General features: G+C 44.0%; 1 pseudogene; it reads right to left on the bottom strand.

The window, feature by feature from the left end:
* The window catches only part of LOC101429745 (transmembrane and coiled-coil domains protein 1 pseudogene), a 46,948-nt pseudogene extending 44,379 nt beyond the window's left edge, over nucleotides 1-2,569 (bottom strand).
* Between the last annotated feature and the right edge of the window lie 15,964 nt (nucleotides 2,570-18,533).

Genomic DNA, 18,533 nt, shown 5'->3' with positions numbered 1-18,533 from the left:
ATGTTCTGCAGGTTTTTAAAACCTGTTTGGGACCAATGATGCCTATTTTCCTTTCATTTTCTCCTTAGGGTAAAGCAAATGTTTACCCTATACTGTTCCTCCTTTGTATATGGGAAACAGATAACTTGGTTTATAAGTTTCTCAGGGCTACAGCCAGAAGGAACTTTGCTGCAAGACAAACTGCATGCCTATAACTGATTTTGATGAGATTTTGTACTTAATATTACTTTCCATGGAAAGATTCTTTGTAGAGCACCAACTGCTGACAGGATGGGAAACTGTAAGAAGTAAAAATGTTTTGGAGTCCCAGATCCCTTGAATCTAGTGTATGTCCCTTGAATGGATCCCTGCCCTTGTGTTGGTAACTTAAGCTTGGCAACTTTAAAGATTTAAAATAAGTTGAACCAAAACTAAATAACCATGAAACAGAACCACTAGGAAAAAGAGAGTTTGACCATCAGAGTAAATTCATCAATATTATCAGATACCTAAACCTCAGCAAAAATTTACAAATAATATGAAGAATCAGAAACATATAGCCCAACCAAAGGAAAAAATCAAAAATCCTGATGAGAAACTAATTTAAGGGTTTAAGACAACTAATCAATGATGGTCACACAAATTTCCAAATAAATTCAGAAAGTTGAAGGAAAACATGGCAAAACAGATAAAAGATATTCCAAAGATACTGGTGAGCATAAGAAGCAAATTGAATCTCTGCAAAGAAAAGTAGCAGAGATATGGGAATGAAAAACACAATGATGAGATTAAAAATACTTGTGGCCTATAACAGCAGATTTGAATTGACTGAGGATGGAATTAGTGAATTAAAAGGCAGAGCATCTGAACTGGAAAAGACAGGAAAACAGAAAAAGAAAAGAATGGAAAAAATTGAACCATTCCCAGAGAATTATATGACAGTGCAAAATACACAAACAGCATGTAATAATTGTCCCAGAAGGAGAAGAGAATGGGAAAGGGGCAGAAAGTTTATGTGAGGCAATAATAACTGAAAATTTTCCAGCCATTTTGAAAGACATAAATAATATCCAAGAGGGCAATACATTCCAAACAGGATAAATCTGAATATACCTACTCAGATGCCTACTATTCATAATGTCAAATGCCAGCTATAAGGCGAGGATTCAGAAAGCAGCAAGGAAAAGCAATGCATTGCATACAAACAAAGCTCAATAAAACTAAGTGCTGATCTCTCATCAGAAACCATGGAGGTGAAAAGACAATAGTATGATATATTTAAGGTACTGAAAGAGAAAAACTGCCAGACAAGATTTTTTTATCCAGAAAAACTGTCCTTCAAAAAAATCAGGATGAGTTTAAAGTTTTCATAAACAAAACCTGAGAGAGTATATTACCAAAAGAACAGGTTTGCAAGAGATACTGAAGGGACTGCTGCAGCCTGAAAGTGAAAAACAGGGGAAGGAGTTTTGGAGAAGAGTATAGAAATAAAGGTTGTTAGTAAGGGTAACTTAAAAGGTAAAAAGAGAATAGGAAGATATGACAATGGAAAGCCAAAGGATAAAATAGATGAAATATGTAATGCTTTTACAGTAATAACATTGAATGTTAATAGATTGAATTGCCCAATCAAAAGACATAGACTGATAGAATGTACAAAAAATATGAGTCATGTATATGCTGTCTACAAAAAACCCAATTTAGATGCAAAGACACAAGCAGGCTGAAAGTTAAAGATTGGAAAAAGATATTCCATGCAAATAATAACCAAAAAGATCTGGACTAGCAATACTCTTATTGGACAAAATTGATTTTAAATGCAAAAACTTATGAGGGATGAAGAAGGCCATTATGTATTACTTAGAGTGGCAATTCACCAGGAAGAAATAACAATTATAAGTGTATATGCACCTATATGTGTCCCCAAATACATGAGGCACAATGTTAAAACTGAAAGGAGAAATAGATATCTCTACAATAATAGTTGGAGACATCAATACACCACTCTCAGCATTGGATAGAACATCTGGACAGAGGATAAACAGGGAAACAGAGCATGTATGAAATCTTAAATGAACTAGATCTAACAGACATTTATAGAATATTACACCCCAAAACAGCAGGATATGCATTATGCTCAAGTGCTCATGGATCCTTCTCCAGTATAGAACATATGTTCAGTCTCAAGACAGGTCTCAATAAATTTTTAAAAATATTTATTTATTTATTTTCTTCCCATCTTCCTCCCCCACCCTGATGTTTTTCCTTTCTGGATCTATTCGCTGCACTATCCTCTGTATATATTTCTCTTTTTGTCTTCTCTGCTCATGTTTCTCCTTTAGGATTTCCTGGGATTCAATCTTGGGGAACTCTGATGTAGATAGAGGTTCCCTGTCAATTGTGCCACCTCAGTTCCTGGTTTCTGCTGTGCTTCACCTTGAACTCTCCCCCCTCCTTCATCTCTCTTTTTGTTGCATCATCATCTTGCTGCATGACTCACTTGTGCAGGTATCAGCATGCATGCACTCCGCTTGCTGCATGGGCACTTGGCTTGCCACATGGGCACTCAACTCACCATGCGGGCACTCATGAGCATTCAACTCATCATGTGATCCCTCAGCTCACCACGTGGAAACTTGGCTCACCATGCAGGCACTTGTGTGGGCACTCAGCTCACCATGCATGCACTGGGTTCACCATGCAAGCACTGGCTTGCCATGCAGGCATGTTTTCTCTTCTTTTTCACCAGGAGGCCCCAGGTCCTCCCACATGGCAGGCAGAGGCCTTATCACTTGAGCCACATCCACTTCCTTCCAAAAATTTTAGAAGTTTGATATTATACAGAGCACCTTTTGTGATGATAATGCAAATTTGATGATTGGAGAAAATTTATCTACAACTCATCCAGCCTTGTCTCCTAAGTTTTGGCTATGTCATGGAACTGAAGAGAAAGGCAAGGTGTCAACCAGGATGCAATTCATTAGAGCACTTCCTGAAATAAGAAAAACTAGAGGGAGAGAAAGTCAAGGGTGAAATACTCCCTAGCATGTTACATCTAAACAGAGTATTCCTCCTTCCTGCCCATATGATCTGATTCATCAAAAAGGATTTCAGTGAAAAGGATGATGAACTCACAAAGATGAAGAGAACAGGAAATAAATGTGATAGGGTTCATGCTGAAGAGCAAAGAATGATTGTATCATAAGGAAAAGTTGTATCCCAAGACCCGGGGCTGAGTGTACAAGACTTTCATATTTTATATTTCAAAAGTCTATCTCAATGCCGACAGCAGGCAGAAGTGTGGCTGAAAAGAGAGCAACCTCTTCCTGGGGATGTGGGGGGTGGGGAGGGGAAGACAGGGAGAGCCTTGCTCCCCAAGCTTCAGAGCCCACAGTTGTGGACAGGGTCCGAGCGCCAGCATTGAGCCCACTGGATTCCAGGTCCTTAGCTCCGGAGGCTGTGGGGTCAAACATGCCCTTCTGATCCATGCCGTTCCACGTCATCAAGAGGAGCCTGAGCATGGAAGGCTCGGAGAAGAGGCCCAAGAGCACATCTAAATTGATCAAGAGCTTGCAAGAAAACGGATCTCTCTGCACAGGAGGGGCTGACCCCGATGACCTAATAATTAAGGAGGTGAGGTCCATGTCCCAGATAGAGCTCCTGGCCTCCCGTAGCACCGAGTCCACAGAGAAGGCCAGGGGCTTCAAGGCCCAGGGGGCCTGCATGTCTCTTAATGGTGGGAACCTGGCACAAAGAGGGGGACGCTTGGACTCCATCCCTAGGGGCATTCTTTTATAGGAAGAAAACAGACTCCTGGCCCCACAAACTGAAAGGAAGAAAATCTATTAAGATTTCTGGTGCTCAGATTCGTATTATCCTACCAGAGTGGCAAAAGTGTGATGGAATGGCAGTGAAGCATTGAGTTTGCTAAGTATTCTTTGATTTTCGGGTACCTACCCAACTGGCCCACTTCTCAGTTGGAAACTACCGGGTTTTAGTGAATCAATATGTCCTTTGCCTCTACCACACAATAATTAGTCATTAGTGCAGAATTGCTTTGTGGAGATAAAGCAATAGTCACTTGAAACCATCTATTCTTATAGCGTGAAGATTTAACATCTGTATTTAGAAAAGTGTTTTCATTGAAACACTACTTGCTGATGGATTTGGCATAGTTGGTAAATGGTTGGGTGTTAGTCTTGTTCTGAGTGAAAAATTGAACATGGAAGATCTAGTGAAATAATTTTGGAAGGACTGAATGCCATAATTCTCCCCTTTGATTCTCCACATCCTGGGTTCTGTGCTCATGTGAAGGGATTTGGGATGTAGGCTGTGGCCTCATGTCTCAGCACTTTTAATTTAGGGGAAATGTGTAATGAATATACCATGATCCATTTCTACTTGTTTGGCCTTCTCCTCCTGGCCGTGATTTTATGTATAAGTAACTTGCCATCAGAGATAAAAGCAATGTCTTTGAGTTGCTAAAATATTAAAAGGTGTACTATAATGTACTACAGTTATTATTTACCTGAGAGTGAAATACTTTGATCTTTTGCAAACATGCAAACATGCCTTCTCTGCTTTGCACTCAGTATGTTCTATTTTTATTTTCTGAATGGATGTTTAGAAACTCTTTATATGAAAAATAATTGCTGGTTTAAAATAAAGCATTTTAACAAAGTATCTATATTTCTTTTTACAAAAATGCTATTTTTTCTATGATGTAAACAGTTGTTAGGCAGCAGATTTTTAAGGAAGTATTATTTTATTTAAAAGAGTCTGTATCCCTTTGTGTGAAAGGAACCCAAAGAGGGTTCACATTTGCTTTAAATCATATGCTATGTCCCTTTCCCATTTAAAACTCTGCTACTTTTCTTTTATTTGAGAAAGAAATGTCAATATATACAAATGTTACAAAAAAGGCTAATAAACTTTTCACAAAGATTTTTTTTTTAGAGATAACTGCAAGATCATATTTTAAAACAATGTTCTCAAAACTGGCCAATACCCTTACAACAGTTTTTGCTGCCAGATTGAACAGAAATACCAAACATAGTTTCAGCTTTGTATGTTAGGAGTGATCTGCCCTGAGACTATAGTGTCCTAACCCTTACCATGCCCCTTTAAAGAAATTCATATTTTTTTTCTAGAATGCTCCTGAATTAGTCTCTCTGTATTTTATGAAAGGGCTTGGAGCAGTATATATATGACATTACAAAAGTATTTTAAGGTATGTGTATTTTACTAGATTTAATACTGCATTAACCTGCACAAAGATTTTGCACTTATTATGCATTTGCCCATTCTATCTAACAAGAAATTCTTATTAACTAATGTTTCTTAAATAGTTTCTTGTCAGGTTTCAATAGTGCCACCTCCTCCTCTCTCCCTCTTCTTTCCTCCATCCCTTTTTTCCTTCCTTCCTTTCCTTTTTTCCTCTATTTTTTATTAAGAAACCAAATTCAAATTCCTAAAATTTGAATTGTTGGGTGGTCTGTAATTTGGCTTTCAAATAACTCTTACTGGTTTTCATGGCCTGTTTTGATCTGTACCATATGATTTTATTTCACAACAAGGTCATGTAGTTGGACTGTAATCAACAGAAGATAATCAATCTAAATAATTCTGAAAAGTCTTTACAAATACCCTTATCTGCAGTCACCTCTTCCTAGACGTGGGTTCTTCTGAAAAGTTACAGTAGCTCTAACATTCACAATGGTGACAACCTGGCCTGAGTCTCTGCTAAGAATGGCTAGAACTTTTCCCCAGGCAACATTTCATTGGAGGCAATCACTCTCTCTGTTCCAGCTGTGAATCCTTCAGGTCATCTCATGGAAGGAAATATGGGTGGAGCAACCTGCAGGTCTGGTGGGGTCAGTCTTCCTCTTTAAAAGCAATGAAAGAAGGTATATGCACACAGAATACACTGTAGCAGTTTGATGTGGTTTATGAATTCCAAAAATATATATTGGATTGAGTTTGTAAACTGGTCTTTTCCTCTGGATGTGAATAAATTATGATTAGGGCTTTGATTGGGCCATAACAGTAGGACATTGAGTCCCTTACAGAGAAAATGACATGGCAGAAGAATTTTTGATGCTGGAGTCTTAAGCTGAAGCCCTGGGAAGTAAGCAGACAGAGGAGCATGGTCATGAGGAAAGAGAGAAGGCCACAGGAAGAGAAATGAGCTGTTCACCTAATAGTTTACAGCTGGCCTTGTGGAGAAAGGCAAAGCCTAAAGAGCCTCAGTCTACAGCTGACCTTGTGGAGAAAACAGGGGAATGGAGCCTGGAGAGAAATGAACCCTGGGAGATAGGAACCCAGAAAGCCTGAACCCTGGCAGATATCAGAGGTCATCTTGCTCCAACATGTGACTAAAGACTGGTGAGGAAAATAACTTATTCTTTATGGCCTGGTAACTGTAAGCATCTATGCCAAATAAATAGCCTTTATAAAAACCAACTGATTTCTGGTATTTTGCACCAGCACACCTTCAGCTGACTAATACACACACACACATACACACATATACATATATATATACATTAACTCTGTTCTGATTTCCTCCTAAATTTTGTTGATACACCTAATTTTTAAAATGAAAATAATTAAATTTTACTCTTACTCCTCAAGAGAAAGAGAGAGAAAAAAGTCCATCTCAAGAAAGTTCAAAGTGAGGTTATGTTTATGCACATCTCAAGAGTGTCTCATGGAGGAAGGGGGCAAGATGGTGGCTGAGTGAGCTTACCTGAAAATATCTTCTGCAAAGAAGATGCTGGGCAGCATTGGGGGTTCTTTGGGACCAGGCTGTTTTAGGATTTTTGCAGGACAGGAATTGTCTGGACATCGATTTGGTGGGAAGGTAACAGAGAAAATACATCTATAAAATATAATTAAGACTCTTTACACGGAACTCCAGGCTGCACGCAGAATGCTGCCTCCTAGGGTGGGCGGAACCGCGGTGCAGGGAACCGCTGCAGAGTTTTTCTTTTTTCTTTTTCTTTTCTCAGAGGCTCTGCAGTACTGGGGAATTCATAAGCCCTGAGAGGCCTATTGGGGGGTTAATAGGACAGGAGGCACTTGCAGACATATTTGGGGAGACAAACAAGAGTTTTATTGCAAAGTGGGGGAATTTTTGATTGCAGACACAAACAATAGTGCTTCAGCCTAGAGCCCCACCCCACCAAACCCAGCTGCCGATCTACAGTGGACTTAAGTTGATAGCAATAAAGAGATGCCACCAGGGTCTGGCAGAGTGGGAGATATTTGGAAGCTGATTAGGGGAATATTTTGCAAAGCGTTGGAATTTTGAGTTTGGACTCTGTTATTAGCGTTTCTGGCTGGAGTCCCACCCCCAGGCCTGGGTATTGATCTGCGACATTAAATTGGCTGCAGTATAGAGGCGCCCTCAGGTGGCTGTTCCAGGGGATCACAGGGTGGGAGGGGTCCAAAAGTCAAATTGGTGATACATCCACAGAATAGACCTCAGTGAGTGAGTGAATTGGGGGGTACAGACACACAGGATAGAGCATGTGGATGTGACCTCATCCATAGGGCTGGCACCCAGCTGCGGGGATCCCTGAAGGCTGTGATGCACTGCGGTGCTCCCAGGCTCCCTGTTAACCGAACTTGAGGTTACCAGGTCTGAGTCCCATAAACCCTGGTGGCCCACACCCCAGAGACTCACACCTCTTGAGTCTTCAATATCTCAGACTTTCCATCCCTGAATCCATCATGCCCTGAGGTCCATCTGAGCTCCTTGAATGTCCTAGCCCTCAATGTTTGTGTTTTTTTCTTTTTTGTTTTGTTTTGTTTTTATTTTTATTCTATTTTATTTTTTATTTCTTTAATGTCCTGATTGCTAACATTGCATTATCCCCTAGTCTTTTCTCCCAGCACATCCACAAAAAGTGTTTTTTTTTTGTTATTGTGACTGTAGTGGTAGGTGTATATCTTTTTTTTTTCTTTTCTCTACCTGTTTCCTGCCCTTTACCCTCCCCCTCTTTCTTTCTTACTTTCTTCTTTTTTTTTCTTTCTCTCTCTCTTGTCCCTCATTTTCTTCTTATTCTATTTTATCTTAACTATACAATAGGTGCTGTAGGGAACACCTCACATTTGCTGGGTCTCCTCATCCTCCACTGCCTCATTTCTGTGTGAATAGATTTTGGCTGCGTACACTATCCCCTTTCCCCTACATCTTGATATCCTCCATCATCTACTGTCTTTCCTATATTCCACCTCCCTTTCTTTGATCCACAAAGTGTCTAACTCTTAATTTATAATACCTTTGTTTTGTTTTCTGTCTTTATCCACTCTTGAAACTATTGCCTTTCTTTTCTCTTTCCATCTCTCACAAAAATGATAGCTTTTTAATTCATACCATATTCCTCCTATATTCAGTCAACTACCTCATTATAGGTACTCTACCTACTGCTATAACTCTACACAACTTACATGAATCTAACATCCATCCTCCCAGATCTCATAATGTTGCTCTGTTAACATATATCACCAATACTACTTCACACTTTTTCCTTGCTTACACAATTGCCTTTCTCCCGCCCTAATACTTTCCTTTAAAGTGAACTCAACCAGCAATAAGAAATTAGAATAAGAAGAACAAAGTGATAAAGAGAAGATATAACACTTATGCAAAAACAACAGCTAATTAATCTCCAAGACTAGAAAAAGAAGCTAAGGAACTGATTGAACCCGTCAAGATAAAATGATGACCAGACAGCAACAAAAATCTACAAACCAAACCAGTAATCAGGAAAACATGGCTGAATCCAATGAACAAACTAAAAATCAGGAAGGGGAGCAGAACTTTGCACAAGTAATGAAAGATCTCAGAACATTTATCACCGACAAATTTAATGAAGTAAAGGAAGAGGTTAACAACATGAAGATAACACTTGGAGGGGAAATTGCAGACATACACAAAAAGATAACAGATATGATGGGAATGAACACCACAGTTCAAGAAACCAAAAATACACTTGCAGCAAATATCAGCAGACTAGAAGAGGCAGAGCAGAGAATTAGTGATGTGGAAGACAGTACATCAGAAATCAAACAGATAGTAGAAGTGCTCGATAAAAACAGAAAAAATCCACTTAGGACTTAGGGACCTGAATGATAAGGCAAAATGCTCAGAGGAGGAGGCAAGATGGTCGCCGAGTGAACTTGCCTTTGTGATCTGTCCCGGGAAGAGACAGCTGGGCATGGCTGCAGGTTCTCCAAGGCGTGGCTTTTTTGGGATTTTTGCAGGGCAGAAGTGCCTGGACATCGATTGGGTGGAAAGGTAACGGAGAGGATTGGTCTAGTAGATATAATTTGGGTTCTATTGCCCGCAGGTGAGACCCGCGCATGGGCTCCTCCCTATTGGGGGTGGGGGGAACCGTGGTCCTGCCCAGCAGCTCCGCTTTTAGATGGCACTGAGTTGCTAAGGAGTTCGCGAGTTCTGGGCGAGCTGTTGGTGGGTTGATGCGACGGGTCGCCTTTGCAGATCGATTTGGGAGGATAGACAGTGTTTTCTTGTGAAGCGGGAGAAACTTTTGATTGCGAGCAAAAATGGTAGAGCTTCCGCCTGAAGCCCCGCCCCTGGAGGCCCGGCGGCCGGTCTCCAGCCCAAATAGGCTGTGGGCAAAAAAGGGACGTAATTGGAATATTGTTTTGGGCTGCGGCAGGGGAGGGGGACACGCCTGGAAGCCGATTGGGGAGTATTCTGTGAAGCTTGGGAATTCCGGTTTTGGAGTCTGTTTTCAGCGTCACGGGCCGGGCTTCGGATCTGTACTAGTGGTGTGGCTGCGGTGTGGAGGCGCCATCTAGTGGCGGTGGTTTGGAGTCGCAGGACGGGAGCTGTCCAAAAGCTGAAGTGAAAGATACACGTACTAATGATCCCAGCTAAGTAAGTGAATTGCAGGGTTCAGTCACAATATAGAGTTTGCGGATCTGACTTCCCCCATAGGGCTGGCACCCAGCTGTGGGGATCCCTGAGGGCTGTGTTACACTGCGGAGCTCCCAGGCTTCCTGTTGACCAGATTGGAGGTTGCCAGGTCTGAATTCCCTAAACTCTGATGGCCCACACCACAGAGACTCACACCTCTTGAGTCCTCAATATCTCAGACTTTCCATCCCTGAATCCATCATGCACTGAGGTCCATCTGAGGTCCTTAAATGCCCTAGCCTTCAACGTTGGCATTTTTTCTTTATCATTTCATTTTGTTTTGTTTTTATTTTCATTTTGACTTATTCTTTACTTTTTTCAATTTCCTGATTGCTAACACCGCATTATCCCCGAGTCTTCTCTCATAGCGTATCCCCAAAGTCTTTTTTTACTCAGTTATTTAAGGTTTTTTTTTGTGTGTGGTAGGTGCTGTGTAGTGGGTGTTTTAATTCTGGTTCGTGTATATCTGTTTTTTTTTTCTTTCTTTCCCCTACCTGTTCCCCACCCTTTGCCCACCCTCTTTCCTTTCTTCCTCTCATCCCTTCCCCCCACTTTTTTTTCTTTTTTTTCTGTTGTCTCTTTCCCTCTTGTCCCTCATATTCTACTTAGTTTATTTTAACTCAATTGTACAATAGGTGCGGCAGGAAACAACTCACATTCGCTGGGATTTCTCATCCTCCACTGCCTCATTTCTGTGTGAACTGATTTAGGCTACCTACACTATCCTCTTTCCCCTACATATTGATATCCACCACCATCTACTGTCTCTTCTATATTCCACCTCCCACCTCCCTTTCTTCGATCCACGAAGGGTCTAAGTCTTAATTTCTAATACCTTTGTTTTGTTTTCTGTCTGTTATCCACACTTGAAACTATTACTTTTCTTTTCTCTTTCCCTCTCTCATGAAAACAATAGCTTTTTAGCTCATACCATGCGGTCACCCCTCGGGCTGAAGTGTGGTTTGCTGGTCTGGCAGGGGAGCAGCCACAGCAGGCCATGCCACTGCCCCCATAATAGGGTGGCTGGTCGGACTCACCGCCACCCCTGAAGGAAGCTCGGCATGGGTGCAGAGTGCCCTCGGGTCTCCCCTTCTCGGCAGCCATGTTTCCGCGGCCGCCCCTCCTCCCGGATGGCGCCACACGATGCCTGTGGGGCGGCACCCTTTTTCTTCTTTCTACCTGCACAGGCCCAGGGCAGAAAATTCCAGTCTGCCCTTTTCCCCTCCCCCGACAGCAGCAACAGCCAGGTGTGTGTGGAAAAATCCAGTCTGCCCTCTTCCCTTCCCCCGACAGCAGCAACAGCCAGGCGTGGGCGGGAAACTCAAGTCTACCCTCCACCACAGCAACAGCAGGCACCAATCCCTAACCCCTGCCCCTTCCCCCAGCAACAGTGACAGCCAATCCCTAACTACCACCCCTCCCCCATCCAGTACCGCCCACTGACCTTTCTCCAGCAACCAATCAGAACAGGGCATGGCTTTGACCAATCAGCATTCCCCAGCCCGTATAAAACTGTTGCCTCTCCCTCAATAAAGTGGACTTGCGTGTTTACCTTGTCTCCATGGTAGTTCTTCTGCCGTGCGCCCTCCAGTCCTGAGAGCCCCCGACAAGGGCCTGGCCTCCCTTGTCTCCAGTTCGTCGCCTGCTTCTCCGGGCGAACCTTCATCGCCAGCTTCGCTGGGCGACCCCGTCAGCCGAACCGCACAACCCCTGTGAGACCGACCCCTCGTCTGCTGCCGGACTGACCCCTCATCCCAAGCGGGACTGAACCCTCATCCAGAGCTGGACCGACCCCTCGTCCAGAGCTGGACCGACCCCTCGTCCACAGCCAGACCCCACCTCTACCGACCGAGCAAGCCGCCGCAGCTGGCGCCCAACGTGGGGCAGTGCAACCCCACCAGAGCCTCACTCCATAACCTGGCAGCCCCCCCCCCCATCTCTTCTCACCTTGGGACTTCTCTCATGCAACATTGCTGCTACCTGAGCCTTGGCTACCTCATATGATCCACGGCGGTCTGGGAGAATCACTGGATGGCTTTCCTTCCATGTCAGGGGCTTATACCGACCCGCTATGATTAAGAGGATCCTTGGATTTCTCGGGAGCGCGTGCTTGCACGTCTGAAGTAACCCTACCACAGCCCTACGCCCTCCTCTCTTCTCACCCCTATCTTTTCACTCTGCATTGCTGCTCCTGAACCTTGGTGACCTCATACGATCCACGGCGGTCTGGGAGAATCACTGGATGGCTTTCTCCTTCCATGTCGGGGGCTTATACCGACCCACTATGATTAAGAGGCGCCAATAAAACTCTCAGGAGCACGTGCCTGAGCACCTCCACCCCTGCCTTCACCTCTGCCTCCTCCCCACCGTGCTTGCTCCCCTTTGCCTTGCTCCACTCCTCGTCGTTCCACCCTCCCCTCGTCGGGGCCTTCTCTTGGCCCGCAACCACCGTCGGAGTCCCATCGGCTCCGACCCCTCATCTCACCGTGGACCTCGGCTCCCATCAGCGTGCTCTCAAGGTAAGGGCCCCTTTTCTTATCGGCTCCAAAAGGCCATTAGCAATGGGTATCATCCTATCTGCTAAGCAAGCCCCGCAAGTTCAGGCCCTCACCGGTCTCCTAGACACTCACCGGTGTAAGATCTCTTTGAAACAGCCCCAAGTCTTCTGTAACCGCGGCCCCCCATGCCGCCATCACTCTCAAGCAGCTCCAGCCCCGCTAAATGGCCCGCAACCCACTTTCCCCGGCCCGTGGCCTGCTTTCTAGCATCTAATAACGTTTCTGCTTTTGCCTCCCCATACTTCTGCGGAGCTTCCTCCTGTCTCGACCTCACTCCTCTTCTCAGCCATCCAAAGCGTCCTTGCTCGTCCCCCGCCCCCCTCCTTTTTGCTTGAACCCCCATTGCATTGCAGATTAGGCCGCCTCATGTCTGCCCGCCCTGTTAACATCGGCCTCTCTCGTGCCCGTGGAGACTTTGGCCTTCTTGTTATCCTCGCCTACGTCTCCACCACTCCCGACGCTGCCGCCACCACCGCCGCTGGTGCCCTGACGCTACTTGTCCTCACAGCTGCGATCCTCCAGACCATCACACAGTCTGCCTCTGCCGCTCTTCGCAGCCAAGAAGAGATCAACTACCTGTAACTTTTAACATCCTGGACTTTTAACAGCAGATGGACCTTATAGCCACCGAGATCAACAAGAATTGGACATTGGCCACCCTTGCTTGCAATGAAAAGATACCGCCCCCTAAATTGTACACCTCCCTCTTCAGCCCCGCTACCCTCATTTCTTACTGCCTCTTGGGCCTCGGCTACTTGTTGCTGCTGCCATCCTGGCCCTTATTTGAAAAGAAGGGGGAAATGCGGTCACCCCTCGGGCTGAAGTGTGGTTTGCTGGCCTGGCAGGGGAGCAGCCACGGCAGGCCAAGCCGCTGCCCCCATAATAGGGTGGCTGGTCGGACTCACCACCACCCCTGAAGGAATCTCAGCATGGGCGCAGAGTGCCCTCAGGTCTCCCCTTCTCAGCAGCCATGCTTCCGCGGCCACCCCTCCTCCCGGATGGCGCCACACAATGCCTGTGGTGCCATCTTCTTCTTCTTTCTCCCTGCGCAGGCGCAGGGCGGAAAATTCCAGTCTGCCCTTTTCCCCTCCCCCGACAGCAACAACAGCCAGGTGTGGGTGGAAAAATCCAGTCTGCCCTCTTCCCTTCCCCTGACAGCAGCAACAGCCAGGCATGGGAGGGAAACTCAAGTCTGCCCTCCACCCCAGCAACAGCAGGCACCAATCCCTAAACCCTGCCCCTTCCCCCAGCAACAGCGACAGCCAATCCCTAACCACCACCCCTCCCCCATCCAGTACCGCCCACTGACCTTACTCCAGCAACCAATCAGAACAGGGCATGGCTTCGACCAATCAGCCTTTCCCAGCCCCTATAAAACTGTTGCCTCTCCCTCAATAAAGTGGACTTGCGTGTTTACCTTGTCTCCGTGGTAGTTCTTCTGCCGTGCGCCCTCCAGTCCTGATAGCCCCCGACAAGGGCCTGGCCTCCCATGTCCCCAGTTCATCGCCTGCTTCTCTGGGCAACCCCTTCATCGCTGGCTTCGCTGGGCGACCCCGTCAGCCGAACCGTGCAACCCCTGTGAGACCGACCCCTCGTCTGCTGCTGGACCAACCCCTCGTCCCAAGTAGGACTGACCCCTCGTCTTGAGCTGGACCAACCCCTTGTCCACAGCCAGACCCCACCTCTACCGCCCGAGCAAGCCACCACAATACCACATTCCTCCCATATTCAATCATCTACCTCATAATAAGTACTCTACCTACTGCTATAACTCTACACAATTTGCATGAATCTAACCTCCATCCTCCCAGATCTCATATTCTTGCTTTGTTAACATAAATCACCAATACTAATATACACTTTTCCCTTGCTCACACAATTGCCTTTCCCCAACACTAATATACTTTCCTTTAAAGTGAACTTAACCAACAACAAGAAATTAGAATAAGAAGGAAAAAAGTGACAAAGAGAAGATATAACACCTATGCAAAAATAACAGCTAATTAACCTCCAAGAGTAGACAAAGAATCTAAGGAACTGATTAAATCCGTCAAGATAAAGAGATGACCAGAAAGCAACAAAAATCTACAAACCAAACCAGTAATCAGAAAAACATGGCTGAATCCATTCAACAAACCAAAAATCACGAAGAGGAGCAAAACTTTGCACAAGCAATGAAAGATCTCAGAACATTTATCACCGACAAATTTGATGAAGTAATGAAAGAGGTTAACAACATGAAGACATCACTTGGAGGGGAAATTGCAGACATACGCAAAAACATAACAGATATGATGGGAATGAACACCACAGTTCAAGAAATCAAAAATACACTTGCAGCAAATATCACCAGACTAGAAGAGACAGAGCAGAGAATTAGTGATGTGGAAGACAGTACATCAGAAATCAAACAGATAGTAGAAGGGGTCAATAAGAAGATAGAAAAAATCCAGTTAGGACTTAGGGACCTGAATGACAATGCAAAATGCTCAAACATACATATTATAGGCATTCCAGAAGGTGAAGAGAAGGGAAAGGGGTCAGAAGGAGTGTTGCAGGAAATAATGGCTGAAAACTTCCCAAATCTACTGAAAGAGACAGATGTGCATATCCAAGAAGCACAGTGCACTCCACTAGTCATAATCCCCAACAGGCCCACCCCAAGACATATACTTGTCAAATTATCCAATGCTCAAGACAAACAGAAAATCCTAAAAGAGCAAGAGAAAAGAAAACCATCACATACAAAGGAAGCTCAATTAGATTAAGTGTGGATTTTCATCTGAAACCATGGAGGTAAGAAGGCAGTGGTATGATATAGTCAAGGTACTAAAGGAAAAAAATTTCCAACCAAGAATACTCTCTCCAGCTAAACTAGCATTCAAACATGATGGTGAGTTCAAAATATTCGCAGACAAACAGAAACTGAAAGAGTATACCAACAAGAAACCTTCCCTTCAAGAAATTCTAAAGGGAGTTCTGCAGGAAGAAAGGAAAAAACAGGAAAGGCAGAGTTGGAGGAGAGTATAAGAGCAACAACAACAACAAAAAAGACAAAAAAAAACACAAACAAAATATGACAAACACAAATCCAATCAAAATATGGCTAGCACAAATAATTCCTTGACAGTAATAACACTGAATGTCAGCGGATTAAACTCACCTATCAAAAGATTCAGACTGGGACATTGGATAAGGAAATATGACCCATCCGTATGCTGTCTACAAGAGACACATCTTAGACACAGAGATGCATGGAGATTGAAAGTGAATGGCTGGAAAACAATCATACAACCTAACAATAACCAAAAAAAGGCAGGAGTAGCTATATTAATATTAGACAAAATAGACTTTAAATGTGAATCAATTGTGAGAGACAAAGAAGGATACTATATTTTAGTGAAAGGGAAAATCTGTCAAGAAGATCGAACAATCATAAATATTTATGCCCCTAACAAGGGTGCCTCTAAATACGTTAGGCAAACGCTGGAAAAACTAAGTGAAACAGGTGGAGACAAGATGGTCGCTGAGTAAACTTGCCTTTGTGGTCTGTCCCGGGAAGAGACGGCTGGGCGCAGTGGCAGGTTCTCCAAGGCGAGGCTTTTTCGGGATTTTTGCAGGGCAGAAGTGTCGGGACATCGATTGGGTGGAAAGGTAACGGAGAGGATTGGTCTAGTAGATATAATTTGGGTTCTATTGCCCGCAGGTGAGACCCGCGCACGGGCTCCTCCCTGTTGGGGGTGGGGGGAACCGCGGTCCAGCCCGGCGGCACCGCTTTTAGATGACTCTGAAGGGCTAAGGAGATCGGGAGCTCTGGGTGAGCTGTTGACAGGTTGATTTGACAGATCGCCTTTGTGGATCGATTTCGGAAGATAGACGGTGTTTTGTTGTGAAGCGGGAGAAACTTTTGAGTACGAATATAAACAATAGCGCTTCCGCCTGAAGCCCCGCCCCCAAAAGCCCGGTAACCGTTCTCCAACCCAAATAGGCTGTAGGCAATAAAGAGAAGTAATTGGAAAATTGATCTAGGCTGCGGCAAGGTGGGGGGACACGTCTGGAAGCAGATTAGGGAATATTTTGCGAAGTTTGAGAATTCTGGTATTGGAATCTGTTTTCCGCATCACTGGCCGGGCTTCGGATCTGTACTTGTAAAGTGGCTGCGGTGTAGAGGCGCCCTCTAGTGGCAGTGGTTTGGAATCACAGGACGGGAGCTGTCCAAAAGCTCAAATGAAAGATAACTACTAATGAGCCCAGCAAAGTGAATTGCAGGGTTCAGTCACAATATAGAGTTTGCGGATCTGACTTCCCCCATAGGGCTGGCACCCAGCTGTGGGGATCCCTGAGGGCTGTGTTACACTGCGGGGCTCCCAGGCTTCCTGTTGACGAGATTGGAGGCTGCCAGGTCTGAATTCCCTAAATTCTGGTGGCCCACACTACAGAGACTCACATCTCTTGAGTCCTCAATATCTCAGACTTGCCATCCCTGAATCCATCATGCACGGAGGTCCATCTGAGGTCCTTAAATGCCCTAGCCTTCAACGTTGGCGTTTTTTCTTTATCGTTTCATTTTGTTTTTTTTTATTTTCATTTTGACTTATTCTTTACTTTTTTCAATTTCCTGATTGCTAACACCACATTATCCCCTAGTCTTCTCTCACAGCGTATCCCCCAAAGTCTTTTTTTACTCAGTTATTTAAGGGTTTTTTTTTTTTTTTTGTGGTAGGTGCTGTGGAGTGGGTGTTTTAATTCTGGTTCGTGTATATCTGTTTTTTTTTTTTTTTTCTTTCCCCTACCTGTTCCCCACCCCTGGCCACACTCTGTACCTTTCTTCCTCTCGTCCCTTCCACCCCCCCCTTTTTTTTTTCTTTTTCTTTTCCCTTTTTATTCTGTTGTCTCTCTCCCTCTTGTCCCTCATATTCTACTTAGTTTATTTTAACTCAATTATACAATAGGTGTGGCAGGAAACACCTCGCATTCGCTGGGTTTTCTCATCCTTCACTGCCTCATTTCTGTGTGAACTGATTTAGGCTACCTACACTATCCTCTTTCCCCTACATCTTGATATCTGCCACCATCTACTGGCTCTCCTAAATTCCACCTCCCACCTCCCTTTCTTCGATCCACAAAGGGTCTAAGTCTTAATTTCTAATCCCTATGTTTTGTTTTCTGTCTGTTATCCACTCTTGAAACTATTACCTTTATTTTCTCTTTCCCTCTCTCATGAAATCAATAGCTTTTTAGCTCATACCATATTCCTCCTATATTCAATCATCTACCTCATAATAGGTACTCTACCTACTGCTATAATTCTACACAATTTACATGAATCTAACCTCCATCCTCCCAGATCTCATATTCTTGCTTTGTTAACATATATCACCAATACTACTTTATACTATTCCCTTGCTTACACAATTGCCTTTCCCCAACACTAATACTTTCCTTTAAAGTGAACTTAACCAACAACAAGTAACTAGAATAAGAAGAAAAAAGTGACAAAGAGAAGATATAACACCTATGCAAAAATAACAGCTAATTAACCTCCAAGAGCAGACAAAGAAGCTAAGGAACTGATTAAATCCATCAAAATAAAGAGATGACCAGAAAGCAACAAAAATCTACAAACCAAACCAGTAATCAGGAAAACATGGCTGAATCCAATCAACAAACCAATAATCACGAAGGGGAGCAAAACTTGGCACAAGCAATGAAAGATCTCAGAACATTTATCACCGACAAATTTGATGAAGTAATGAAAGAGGTTAACAACATGAAGACATTACTTGGAGGGGAAATTGCAGACATATGCAAAAACATAACAGATATGATGGGAATGAACACCACAGTTCAAGAAATCAAAAATACACTTGCAGCAAATATCAGCAGACTAGAAGAGACAGAGCAGAGAATTAGTGATGTGGAAGACAGTACATCAGAAATCAAACAGATAGTAGAAGGGGTCAATAAGAAGATAGAAAAAATCCAGTTAGGATTTAGGGACCTGAATGACAATGCAAAACGCTCAAACATACGTATTATAGGCATTC

The sequence above is a fragment of the Dasypus novemcinctus genome, chromosome 25, assembly GCF_030445035.2.
Source record: "Dasypus novemcinctus isolate mDasNov1 chromosome 25, mDasNov1.1.hap2, whole genome shotgun sequence".
Lineage (NCBI taxonomy): Eukaryota > Metazoa > Chordata > Mammalia > Cingulata > Dasypodidae > Dasypus > Dasypus novemcinctus.
Note: the sequence above shows the minus strand (reverse complement) of the source record. Positions and strands in the feature narration are given on the sequence as shown.